This window comes from Rutilus rutilus (assembly GCF_951802725.1).
Source record: "Rutilus rutilus genome assembly, chromosome: 23".
NCBI lineage: Eukaryota > Metazoa > Chordata > Actinopteri > Cypriniformes > Leuciscidae > Rutilus > Rutilus rutilus.
The window spans coordinates 22,364,917-22,377,641 of record NC_140233.1 but is presented as its reverse complement, the minus strand read 5'-3'; positions in this window follow the sequence as shown (position 1 = coordinate 22,377,641).

Sequence of the window (12,725 nt, the reverse complement as noted above, 5' to 3'; positions counted from 1 at the left end):
AGAGCACTCCATCAATCTGCAACAATTGCATATTTCAACAAAAGGCTTATTAAGGCATTTCACTTCCTTCCAAAAAAGATTCCACATCAATTCAACCTGGTTCTTATAGCGATCAATGCCACACTCAATCTCTCTCTCTCATTCTCTGCCTTCTCTGGCCTTTTCATTCATTCACCCTGGGTGCATTAACTATTGTGTGTATTTGTTTGTGCGTGTGTGTGTTTCTGGGCAGTGTGTCACTCAGGGCGGTTAAAGTATGCCCAGTCTTTGGCCAGATCAAGATAATTAACTGGAGAGGTCACAAACTAATGAAATGAAAAGAGTCCCACAAAATGGTGCTCACTAATCCTATTTGCTGGGACATTATTCAAAAAGCCAAGAATGGAAAAAGGAAAAGAGCAATGTGGGGCATTATCAGTAAGAAGGAATAGTATTTTAAGAATATAACCACATTTATCTGACTGTGTGACCTCACATCTCAACAGTTTGTTTTTATATAATACAGATAAAAGATACACATTGAATGTAGTTTGTTTGTGTTTCTGTATAATTACAAAAGAGAATATATATTTATTTAAGTAGCTATGCAGGGATGCACACTACTGACAAATTTATGTTGGATGTAACTACTGTTACAACTGTTTTAGCCATGCTAATAATTAGCCATGTTAATAAGCAGGTTCACTTGTGAATTATTTTGGGCATGCTCAGACATGTGAGGAAATTTATTTAGACATTTATTATGTGGCTCTTCAGCAGGGATAGGCACAATAAGATGACTTCCAGTGAAACAAGATGTGAAATACTTTGACATTTACACAGCATATCATTACATGTAGCAAAAAAAAAAGAAAAAAAAAAAGAAGTGGTTATGCAGAAGCTCAGATGGGCTAAGTTACATATGCGGATAAACATCACTGGTTCGTACGGAAGCTCAAACGTGCTGCTTAACATGAGAATGAACCACATTGTTTCTTGCAGAAACTGAAAGTTGCTGCGTAACACGAGAAGAAAACTCATTGGTTCTTGCAGAAGCTCAAACGTGCTGCATAACACGAGAATAAACCTCATTCTTTCTCGCAGAAGCTCAAACGTGTTGCGTAACACGAGAATGAACCTCATTGGTTATTGCAAAACTCAAACGGGCTGAATAACAAACGAGAATGGACCTCATTAGCTCTTGCAGAAGCTCAAACATGCTGTGTAACACATGCAAATGAACCTCATTGGTTCTTACAAAAGATCAAATGTGCTGTGTAACATACAAGAATGAACCTCACTGGTTATTGTGGAAACTCAAAAGTGCTCTGTTACACGAGAATGAACCTTTTTGGTTCTTGCAAAAGCTCAATCGGGCTCTGTAACACGAAAATGAACCTCATTGGTTCTTGTGGAAGCTTAAACGCACTACATAACACACGAGAATGATCCTCATTGGTTCTTGCAGAAGCTCAAAAGGTCTGCGTAACACACGCAAATGAACCTCATTGGTTATTGCAGAAGCAAATGTACTGAATAACAAACAAGAATGGACCTAATTGGTTCTTGCTGAAGCTCAAACGTGCTCCGTTACGGGCTGCGTAACACATGAGAATAAATCTCATTGGGTCTTGCAGAAGCTCAAACATGCTGTGTAACACGAGAACGAACCTCATTGGTTCTTGCTGAAGATCAAAAGGGTTGCGTAACATATGAGAATGAACCTCACTGGTTCTTGCAGAAGATCAAACTTGCTCGGTAAAACAAGAGAATGAACCTCATTGGTTCTTGCTTTAGCTGAAACGTGCTACATAACACACGCGAATGAACCTCACTGGTTATTGCAGAAGCTCAAAAGTGCTGTGTAACACACGCAAATGAACCTGATTGATTTTTGCAGAAGCTCAAACGTGCTACATAACACACGAGAATGAACCTCACTGGTTCTTGCAGATGCTCAAACGTTCTTTGTAACTCACACGCATGAAACTCATTGGTTCTTGCAGAAGATCAAACTATCTGCGTAACACGCACAAATTAACCTCATTGGTTCTTGCAGAAAATCAAACTTGTTGCTTAACACACGAGAATGAACCTCATTGGTTATTGCAGAAGCTCAAACGTGCTGCGTAACACGAGAATGAACCTCATTGGGCGAGTAATTAATGACAGACATTTTTTTTTTTTGGTGAACTAAACCTTCAAGGAAGCCTATTTCTGGCACAATAAGAGGAAAAAAATCATAAATGGTAAATGATGAATCATGATAAGGGCATAATAGTCATAATTATGACTTTAAATCTATGAATTATGATAAAAATGTAGATATTTTGCCATATTACAGTTTTTCTGAATTGCTAAAACATTTCTTGAAACCATCACTGACTTTCCCAAAACCTTAAACACAAAACCAAATTTTCAAGCCACATTCAGAGAACATCTGAATCTTCTGGCAAAATCAAACAATTGCCTCAAACCCATTTTATCAGTGCTCAAAATGAAACAATGCACAGTGATCATACACACATTGAGTCAAAATTATGAACAGATCATTTGTTAGACACTACATCAGAAAATGGAGAACACAGAAGCAGATGCAGTTATAGAAAAAAAAGTATATTGTAACAAAGTAAACAAATTTTGCAATTACGTAAAAAAAGTATAGTAATGACAACTTACAGAAGTACACTGTTAGAAAAATCTGTAGAAATTACAGTATTACTGGCAGCTACTTGCCAGTAACTTACTGTAGATTTAAATTGATGTTATTTACTGGCAACAATTTGTTCACAATTAAATAAACATTAAACATTAAAAAGTCTTTATCTTTACAGAATAAAACTAAAATAACAGGCTCACGCAAAGCATTCTGGGAACCAAAATCTGAAGGAAAAACAGAAAAAGGTTGATGAAGATTTCTGGTTCCCAGAATGCTTTGCATTAGATTGTTATTTTATAGTTTTATTCTGTAAAGACAAAGACTTGTTAATGTTTAATGTTCATTTAACTTTGAACAAACTGTTGCCAGTAAATAGCATCAATTTAAATCTACAGTAAGTTACTGGCAAGTAGCTGCATAACTACAGCAAATTTTTTACAGTGTAAGGTTAATAAATTGTATACTGTATGCACTGCAAGTATAGTATTGTACTGAAAATTGTATAGTATTGAATGTATATTCAGCACTTGCATACTGTGAAAATACAGTGACCCAACTGCAAAAGAAAAGAAAAAACTGTAAAAAAAAACTAAACGAAAAGCATGTTACAGTTCTCTCCGAAGAGTTGTGCAACTGCAGAATCAAGGTTAGTCAGAGATTCATTTCATGTTTTCATGTTGGTCCGTCCGGAGGACTTTGTTCACATCATAGACAATGTCATCTCTGCAAGCAAAGGGAAAACCCCTCTGGTGTGCCGGATCCAGCCTGGACAACACTATCCACACCTTGCTCTTTCTCGTCCTCATCCTCTTCCTCCTTGTTCATCACTTCTTACACACATACTCTTTCTCCTCTTCCTCTTATATTGTTTCCATCCATTGTTATCAACATTCAGTGCAATATTTTGAGTCAATTTTGGCACTCTGAACTGACTTGTATTATGTACAGTTGGTTTAGTCACATCATTAGAAATAAGTGTGAACAATTTTGTGTAAACAATGACAACTGTGTTGTAATTGTGTTTAACTTTTGCCTGCCTGTGTTTACCGTTTTGAAACATAAGTGCATCACAGTGCGAAATGGGTTTTAGTGAGTGAGAATGTGTTTAGGGCTTTGCAAAAATAGTGCACGAGATTTGAACTGAACTTTTTGCAGAAAAAGTTAATTATTCGACAAACTCGTTTAGGCCTTTGAGAATTTGTTTCATAGAATTGGGTTTCGTGTCTTAGCAATTGTGAAATACTTTTTAAAAAACATAGATGTTAGGATGCATTTTCTAAAGCACATAATCACCTTTGCTCCTTTCTATATCCTGACATTCTAAATTTGGTATGTCATCAGTTTTGCTACTTACTGTAATGTTTACTCATGGATAAATGTGTTTTTACTTGAGTTTACATTTTGATGCTTGAGTTATTTATATTATGTGTTTGTGCTTTATGAATGAGAACAATTAAAACTGTGAAAAATTAGGGCTTTTATGTGTAGAGTTCTGCTGAAAACATTGAGAAAATTGAAAACAGGTGAAATGTGTGAAATGTTTTAAGAAATGTCTGTTTTGAGAACTGTCTATGTTTTGGAAACTGTGCCAAGCCAACTAAATCAGTTATTTTTTGTCCTAATTGTCTTTATATCTCATAATTTTGACTTTTTATCCAACGCTATCTCACGACCAATTCGTACGAATTCGTACGAATGATAAAAAGTTGGCTAATTCGTACTAATTCGTACTAATTCGTACGACCTCACTCGTACGAATTTGTACGATTTGTCTAAACCCACGTGATGGGTAGGTTTAGGGGCGGGGTCAGGGGTAGGTCATTCGTATGAATTCATACGAATTGGCCAATTCGTAAAATATGTACGATTTTGCAAAAATCGTACTAATTCGTACGAGTCAGGTCGTATGAATTCGTACGAATAAGCCACCTCGTAGAATTTGTACGGTTTCCCGTGAGATCGGGCTCTTTTTATCCTATAATTATAACTTAGTGTCTCTTAGTATCTTTTTATGTCATAATTATGATTTACAAAAGCATATATTTTTTATTTTGTGGCAGAAATGGGCTTCCATAAAATACATAAAATAAATTTGTGTTGTAGAGTCATTTCAAATGATCTGACATTTCAAGAAAAACAATGATATTTTATAAGAAATCGTCACAAAAAAAAAACATGCCAAGTGAGTTCTATAATAATTTAATTATTTTAATAAAGTTTTTTCTTTTTTATGAAAAAATTTAGTTCTATAATAATTTAATTATTTTAATAAAGTTTTTTCTTTTTTCTTAATTATGAAATAGTTGTACCACCCTGACATTGTTGACCTTATGTTATATTTCAGAAATTAAAAACAAGAGAAGTGTATTCAAGTCATTGGGTCAAGTAAAAAAAAAGGTGCATTTTTCATACACATTTGCATGGATTAATTGATCCGGACACTTTCTAAGCTTTTTTGATGGGCCAAGTAAGCTGCCATCTATAGTACCATCATATTACCATGTCTGGAAAACTATAGTAGTACTACTAAAGTAAATACCATAAGGCGATTCTAGGATTTCAATATTAGGGGGACTCAGCACCCAATGAGGGTATGATTTAATTTAAAAAAAAAACAATAATAATATATTGTTTGTATACTAGGGTAGACTTGAAAAATACAGCAGGTTCAACTCTACCCATCAAGTCAATCCCTAAATATATTTTTTTTTTTTTTATAACCAGCTAATATTCATTAATATCCATTAAGAATATAGACTAAGTTTATATTACTGCATTGTCTAGACAGGCAATAAGAGGGTGCTTTTTTTCAACATGTATTGTTTAAAAAAAAAAAAAAACTCTACATTTGTGCAGTAAAATTAACTTTAAAGAAGATCTACATTTCTCATTTTCATTCATGGATTTAACATGGAAAATGTGCCATGCTTTAGTGGAGGATTTCTGTCAACTGGTGGAAAACAAACACTTTTAACATGAAAATGACATGAAATTACTACTATAACCAGTAGATGACAGCAGAGGACCACTCATTAGTTAATTTGCCATTTCCACTCCCTTTCACAGTTATTTTCTTGTGTTTTGCTTTTGGATTTATTATCAAATGAACATTATAACAAATTTTAGCAATTTTATTGCACTGAAGTATGAAGTATAGCAAGAGTAGGAAAAGTCACAAAGTCTCATGACATTTAGAAAAAAACGGGAAAGCATCTTGAATTGTTCCCACACCATATTGTGTAAACTGAATTTATGACAAAGAACTACACAGATATCATAACAATCTATCAATAAATGCACACACGTTGTCCTCTGCTTTTGACGCTGGCGCTGCTGGGGATTGAAGAACGAATAACGCAGACTAAAATACAGGAATGATGAGCCAAAGCCTGCCGCCGGCATGAGTTTTTATATGAGTTTTAAAGGGGACTGAGGCGGTCACAAATTAGTGTAGCCTACATATTACAAAGTTAACTGCGAATTTTTTGTGCATGGGCTGGGTGGAAATTTAGGGGGGCTAAAGTATACAACTAAATATTATGGTTTTTATGTGAAGGACATCTAAAAACTCAGTTTGGATTCAGTAGCATAAAGATTCCACTCGACAGCAGCACCTAGTGCAAAAACAGCCAGACCCCCCCCTGGTTCATCTTTTAGCCTATTCAGTGAACAACAAACCCAACATGGGTCCAATTCCAGCTCCAACAGTCATTAGACAGATATAAGCTCACTATCAGAAGTCTAGCAGCCCCCTGCTTTAATGAACTTAATTAGCAGCTCTGTCTGTGTGGAATTACCCTGAAAATCAGGAATGCTGGGCATAAAAAAGGAGAGAAAGCTGAAAAGAGTGAAAGAGCCACAAAGAGGGGGGAAAAGAGGGTTCGAGGGGTGAATAAAGTGTGCGTGGGGGGGGGGGGGGATTAAAATTGTTTGAATTGAGTCCACACTCTGCACATTCATCTGTTATTCTGCTCAAATCTGGGTTTTGTTCAGGCCAGAGTAAAGTAACGTCAATCATCTCAACCCGTTTTTTGTGCGACTTAAGAAATTGTTATGAAATTGCTTTCACACATAATGAGGGTCTCCATCCCCGGCACAGCACCCGAACCTCCCATCTATATTAGGCCTAAAGGTCAAGAGAGAGCGAGCAAGAGAGTGAAATTCACCACTACCAAACCACTCGCCCCCTGAACACACATCAAAGTGACAGGAGCGTCCAATCAGATTTGTCTAACAGGCATTACATGATGAATATGGTGCAGCCGTGGCACAAAGGCTTCTTTGTGTGGGCCTGGAGTGAAGGCCATTCACAGCTCCAAACAGCCAGCCAGGGTGGAAGTAAATGGCCAAAAGGCTCTCATCAGAAAAAAAAAAAGAGAAGCCAAACTTGTGTGGTACAATGGTTCATGCAAATGACTTCAAACCCCCTGTCCTCAACTCTGTGAGACACGGTTAGGTCGTCTGAAGTTTAGACAGCTTAGTGCTGTCAAAGTGTTAGGCTCTGCATTTTCAAACTGTCTTCTTTCTAACTTTTTAGTGAAAAGCAAGTTTTATCTCCCTCCTCCTTAAAGACATGCGTCTTGTGATTTACTTTTTTTTGTTAGGATTTATAGACATCCTGAGGTTTTTAGAGAAAGCAGAAGAATTTTATCCGTAGATGGAAGGGCGGGATGCTCTTGTGAGCCCCTGATGTTAACATGCAAGATAAGGGAAGACAGAATTTTTGGGGAATTTGCAGTACAAATACTAAACAAAAACACTGTTAAATGTAAAGGTGAAAATGTAACACTTAAAAATTCAATAGTCAAACAATACAGTCAATCTTACAAATTGAGTCATTTTAATTTTATTCATTTATTTATTTTAAAAAGATACCTTTAGAAATTTTAAATAATTTTCATTTGTTTTCTATTAGGTTATTTTCAGCACAGTTAATAAAATTCAGGGCACATCTAAATAAAGTTTATAATACTGATTTGTGTGACTTTTTAAACATTAAGTAAACAAAAAAAAAAAAACAAAAAAAACTACAGCAGAATTAGAGCCTGTACACACGGAGACGTGTTTAAACCGCTATTTTTTAAACCGGGTCCCAGAGTGGATAAATCTCAAAACGCAAATAATATAAACTACATACAATTGTATCTTAGTAATGTCAACAATATTACAATTTTTGTTTTTATTTTTGTTTTTACATTTGTCTCATTAGATATTTGAGTAAGTTGAAACCCAATACTCATGTTTAAAAGTGTAATTTGCCAATTTCTCTAAAGAAAATCCAGTCATCACAGGTGCGCAATGAATTCTGAGGTCGATAAGGCTGCGAAGGATCCATCTGCTGTATCCTTCATTTCACGGGAAACCAAGGACGCATTTGGAGGACAAATTTGAAGGAGCCTTCGAACTGGGACGGCCTTCTTCATGCCGCGGTAACACAATTGGTCTTGGATGCAGCCTCTGAATTGGGACGCAGCAATCGTCTCTACGATAGGGGACGGTTTTGTAACACTGTTAGTTTGACGCATCAGAAAAGAGCTGTGGTGATGTCATCAATATCATACACTCGCATCACCTCTTTGAGCTTTGAGCACGTTACTGTGATCAACATTGTACATTTTATGACCAAAAAACAGATTTTCAGGAAGAAAAGTAAACCTTTTTATTTGATTGTTTTTTGCCTAGCAATTATTGTATTGTAGATACAGTTATTTGACTTGCATAATCTGAAGTTGCTGTTTCTCTAGTTTAATTTGATGCTTTGCATTCATGCTAACTTCAAACCCACATGCTAAAACAGTTAGCTAAGATATGGCTGTTAGGGGTGTTGAAACAAGGAATAGTTGTAACAGTTCATTAAAAATGTTATTACCAACCCTTTATGATGATTCAGTTATAAATCACAGCCCCTGTTAAGACAAAATGTGAGTTTCTTTCATTTAAATGAGTTGTGCATTGAGGAATTTATATGGTAAATATGTTTCCATCATAATTTATGTGCAAGTTCTTCTTATCAGATAAAAACACTCCACCTCAATTGAGCACATACAATTTTTTGTGGACATTTTTAGAATTTATGAATATTATATTTCCATCCAGCGTTTTTTATGTGATATTCCAAAATGTACATAAAATAGGTGGATAGCTAGTGACGGAACTGTTATGTGACAGGAATTGAGTATACACACATGATCACTCACACAAAAACATGCTAAATTTAAAGTCCTTTAAAAAGAAAATACAATAGTCAAGTCAAGTCACCTTTATTTATATAGCGCTTTTTACAATACAGATTGTATCAAAGCAGCTTCACAGTGATAACATGAAAATAATACAACAAAGTTTGTTTCTAGAAGAACATTGCATCATCGTCCACCTTAAGTAAGGCAGATCAATAATATTGTTGAATATTAAATGTCCCCAACTAAGCAAGCCAAAAGCCAAGGCAACAGTGGCAAGGAACCAAAACTCCATCAGTGACAGAATGGAGAAAAAAACCTTGGGAGAACCCAGGCTCAGTCAGGGCCAGTTCTCCTCTGGCCAATGAGTGTTCATATCATTATCAATCATAAGTGTATGATTATGATCCAGGCAGCATTACAGGTCAGAAGTCAGATTGGATCAGAACATTCAGAATATTTATCCAGTTCCATCTGGTTGGAAGTCAACGCCGGTATGGAGACGAGTTTGTTGAGGATCAGTGCCGATGGCTGTCGTGTCTATGAGGCCTTCACAGGGCTAATGAGGCTGGCACTTCAGGGATGCGTCATGGATAGGTCCAGGTGCAGGTCCACCATCTGATCTGGATACGGCCGGTGCGCCTGACTTCAGTAAACAGGGGAGGGACTGGTTGACACTTCAGGACTGCGTTGTCATCATGTCCAGGCGCAGGTCCTTCATCAGATCTGGATACGGCCTGGATCCGGCGGACTGCGGTAAACCTTGGATAAACAGAGAGACTAATGTTAGCGTAGACACCATCCTTCTTATGATGTAACATGTACATCAGGATTTATGGGAAGTGTTCCCAGTTCCGGCTGACCTAAACTATGCAGCCTAACATTGAATTATAGAAGTCTATAATGTGTTATGTGTATGCTGGACCAAAGAGATGTTTTTTTAGTCTAGATTTGAACTGACAAATCAGTTTTTGTGTCTGTTTCCCGGACAATGTTAGGAAGACTGTTCCAGAGTTTTGGTGCTAAATAGGAAAAGGATCTACCGCCAGCAGTCGATTTTGATATTCTAGGTATTATCAACTGGCCGGAATTTTGAGATTGCAATAGACGTGAAGGACTATAATGCGTTAAGAGCTTGCTCAAGTACTGGGGAGCTAAACCATTTTGTGCTTTGTAAGTAGTCAGCAATATTTTAAACGATGTTTAATAGGGAGCCAATGCAGTGTTGACAGAACTGGGCTAATATGGTCATACTTCCTGGTTCTGGTAAGAACTCGAGCTGCTGCGTTTTGGACCAGCTGTAGTTTGTTTATTAAGCGTGCAGGGCAACCACCCAGTAGACTAGAGCATTACAATAATCTAGCCTTGATGTCATAAACGCATGAACTAATTGTTCTGCATTTTTCAATGAGAACATATGACGTAATTTAGATATTTTTTAAGATGAAAAAATGCGGTTTTAAAGATACTAGACACGTGACTTTCAAATGAAAGATTGGTATCAAAGAGCACACCCAGGTTCCTAACCGACGACGAAGACTTGACAGAGCAGCCATCAAGTGTTAGACAGTATTCAAGATTATTACGTGAGGACATTTTTTGTCCAATAATTATAAATCTCTATCATCCAGAGCTATAAATATATAGCTCTTTTATATCAGACATAAATTCCGTTAATTTTATATCAGCTATAAATTCCGTTAATTTTGTGAACTGGTAAGTTTCGTCAGGGTGTGAAGAAATATAGAGCTGCGAATCATCAGTGAAAACTAATTCCATGCTTCCTAATGATATCTCCCAAGGGTAGCATGTACAGAGTGAAAAGCAATGGTCCTAGTACTGAGCCTTGTGGTACGCCATACTGAACTTGTGATCGATAAGACATCTCTTCATTTACTGCTACAAACTGATAACGGTCAGATAAGTATGATTTAAACCATGCTAATGCAATTCCACTAATGGCAACATAATTTTCTAGTCTATTTAAAAGAATGCTGTGGTCGATAGTGTCAAATGCATCACTAAGATCGAGTAACACTAATAGAGAGATACAACCACAATCGGATGATAAGAGCAAATAATTTGTGACTCTAATGAGAGCAGTCTCAGTACTATGGTATGGTCTTAATCCTGATTAAAAATCCTTGCAGATATCATTTCTTTCTAAAAAGTAACATAGTTGTGAAGATACCGCCTTTTCTAGTATCTTTGACAGAAAAGGTAGATTCGAGATCGGCCCGGAATTGACTAATTCTGTAGGATCAAGTTGTGGTTTTTTAATAAGTGGTTAATTCATAGCCAGCTTAAAAGTTTTTGGTACGTATCCTAATGACAAAGATGAATTAATGATATTAAGAAGAGGATCTATGACCTCTGGAAGCATCTCTTTCAGTAGCTTAGTCGGTATAGGGTCTAACATAACATGTTGTTGATTTAGATGATTTAACGAGTTTAGAAAATTCTTCCTCTCCTATAGTAATGAATGAATCGAATTTTTCCTTAGGGAGACAACAATGCACTGCCTGATGCGATACTGTAGTAGACGGTTGCATAGTTATAATTTTCTCCCAATATTATCAATCTTGTGAGTGAAGAAGTTCATAAAGTCATTACTGCTGTGTTGCTTGGAAACATCTGGGCTTGAAGTTTTATTTTTCGTTAGTTTAGCCACTGTTTCAAATAAATACCTAGGGTTTTGTTTATTTTCTTCTAATAGGGTTGAAAAATAAGCAGATCTAGCAGCTTTTAAGGCCTCTCTGTAAGCAATCGAGCTCTCTTTCCATGAAATGCGAAATACCTCTAGGTTTGTTTTCTTCCAGCTGCGCTCCATTTTTCTGGCTGCTCTCTTAAGGGCCAGAGTGTGCTCGTTGTACCACGGCGTTGGACTATTTTCTTTAATCTTCTCTAAGCGAAGCAACTGTGTCTAAAGTGCTGGAAAAGAGGGAGTTAAAAGTTTCTGTCACAATATCGAGTTCTTCTAAGCTATCTGGGATGCTGAGATGATGAAACTGATCAGGATGATTTTTGATAAAGCAATCTTTAGTGGCAGAAGTGATAGGTCTAACATATTTGTAACACAGAGTCGGCTTTGCAGCCTTGGCTAAATGTAATTTACACGAGACTAGATAATGATCTGAGATCAATGATCTGAGATGTCATCGCTCTGCTGCAGAATTTCAACGGCATCAACATTTATTCTGTGTTATAATATTAGATCTAGAGTATGATTACGACAATGAGTAGGTCCTGACACGTGTTGTCTAACTCCAATTGAGGTTAAGAATGTCTTTAAATGCCAATCCCAATGCATCTTTTTCATTATCTACATGTATATTAAAATCACCAACAATTAGGACTTTATCTGCAGCCAATACTAACTCTGATAGAAAATCAGCAAATTCTTTGATAAAGTCTGTATGGTGGCCTGTATACAGTAGCCAGCACAAATCTCAAACGTGATTTATCATTTACACTTATATTGCTACATTAAGCACCAACACTTCAAAATAATTATATTTGAAACTATAGACTTCTTAGTAATTCTGAAAATATTACCATAAATTACAGCAACACCTCCCCCTTTGCCTTTGAGACGAGGTTCATGTTTATAACAGTAATCTTGCGGGGTGGACTCATTTAAAGTAATGTAATCGTTTGGTTTTAGCCAGGTTTCTTATCAAACACAGCACATCTACATTATAGTCTGTATAGTATAGTCTGTAATAGTGAGTAGTGAACACACACACACACACTGCAAACCTTGACACACACACCCGGAGCAGTGCGCAGCCATTATGCTGTGGTGGGAAACTCAGTCATTTCCCGCCGGTACTGAAATCAAACCAGCAACCTTTGGGTAACCAGTCGGACTCGCTATCCATTAGGTCACGACATCACTGTTACATCTATCC